Source organism: Metarhizium robertsii, assembly GCF_000187425.2.
Source record: "Metarhizium robertsii ARSEF 23 chromosome Unknown MAA_Scf_19, whole genome shotgun sequence".
In the NCBI taxonomy this organism is placed as follows: Eukaryota; Fungi; Ascomycota; class Sordariomycetes; order Hypocreales; family Clavicipitaceae; genus Metarhizium; species Metarhizium robertsii.
Genome location: NW_011942159.1, coordinates 73,897 through 75,582, shown reverse-complemented (window position 1 = coordinate 75,582; position 1,686 = coordinate 73,897).

Below are 1,686 nucleotides of genomic sequence, written 5' to 3'. Positions count from 1 at the left end.
GAGTGGAGTGGCTTTCAACCCTGATCTGAATACACAAGGGTTGGAACCGCGCACCATGTCAGAATGCGTGATTCTGCATTAACTACTACGCACTGCAGACTATAGCATGAGTCTGTATAATCAGGGCTTTCTTTCTTACTGTCAGCATTGCATCGTTAGTTCCAGTAGCTTCCAACACACTGCATAGACTTTGCGTAGGCAAAATGTAACAGATTGAAGGTTTTTGCTCAGAGTAACCGAAGGGATCTGTTACTCTGGATCCGGGGCGTGATTTTGGAAGCAGCCTGGATCTCTAAATGTTATGCTCTTCACTTGTAATGCCGGACAAATATAATATATGTAATTATGGGGCTGCAGGGTGGCTACCCTGACCCGAAGAAGCCCTTTCCCATTCGACCTTGTTCTGGCTGCTGTTGAGTCAGAATTCCACAACAGGGCCGCAACTAGCATAATCCATTAATTAGCATGAGTCATTATAGCCAGGCAGAATGTGCTAGAAACCACGTGGCCTTTTGTGCTCCTATCCCTTAACAATTGCTTCAAGATTTCTATAAAAGCATGTACATAGCCACCGACTGTAAAACAATACCGACCGTAATCATTGACCGCCTGCGCATTGAAGAACGCTATTTCCAGTACGCTTGCTCAACACAGATACTAACGAGACGTCATCATGAAGCTCTTCTCCGCCCCTCTTATTGTGCTTATTGGAAGTGCTATTGCTCTTCCGCAAGCTCCATCTCAAGATCAAGTCAGTGACTCCAATTGGCGGTTACTTCACTTACAAAAAGGCACTATGCTCATTAGAAATACAGACGGCAAAAGCTATGCTAGAGAAATTTAAGGGCTTACACATATTCTGCACGGACTATATCGTGAGAGATATTCCAAGATATACTATAACGTCAAGAGTTTGTAGCATACTAATATACTTAATAGGACCAGAACCTAGTGGATTGTCAAGTCGAAAATGTAAGTAGATTTTATACTGCTAAAACAGAGTAATATTCTAATAGAAATCTGCAGAAACCGGGAGTAGGAGCTTTATTTACCAGCTTAGTTTCTTGCAAGTTACTAACGCAATTGTGTTTAGTCGGAGAACTTTTCAAAGATATGCGACGGGAAACCTGGTGGCGTACGTATATTTTATATGCGATTTTAGCAAATCATAAGAGCGCGGACTAATGCAGTGCATAATAGTGCCAAAGTTGTGTTGAGGACAAATATATAGCTAAGCAGCCTGGAAGAGATGTTAGTGACATTCTATCTGGGTAGCCTAGGACGCACGTCCGAGCTAATTATGTTCAGTTTGAATTTTCTTGCGAATATATACCAGAGGCAGCACAGTCTGTCCAATCACAGGAGACCGTAAGTAATTGCAAGAGCCTTACCCTTTTACATATAGCATAGTATGGTAACATGTTGGAAAATCTTCAGCAGCAACCCAAAGAGACTCGAGAGCAACTCCAGCAACAGCTCGCCGAAAGGTTGCGGACTGTATGCGTGGGAGGCGGAATGGACCAAGATACTTGCAAATTCCGTTTGTATGATTGCATAGCGAAGTTGACGCCTAGCGGAACCACCTCTCCAGACGAGCTAGCTAGGTGTGTTGGGGCTAACCAACAGCCCAAGCCAGCACCCGTCAGTCCCTTGGGCGGATCTCCTCTGAAACCCTTCAAGGAGCCC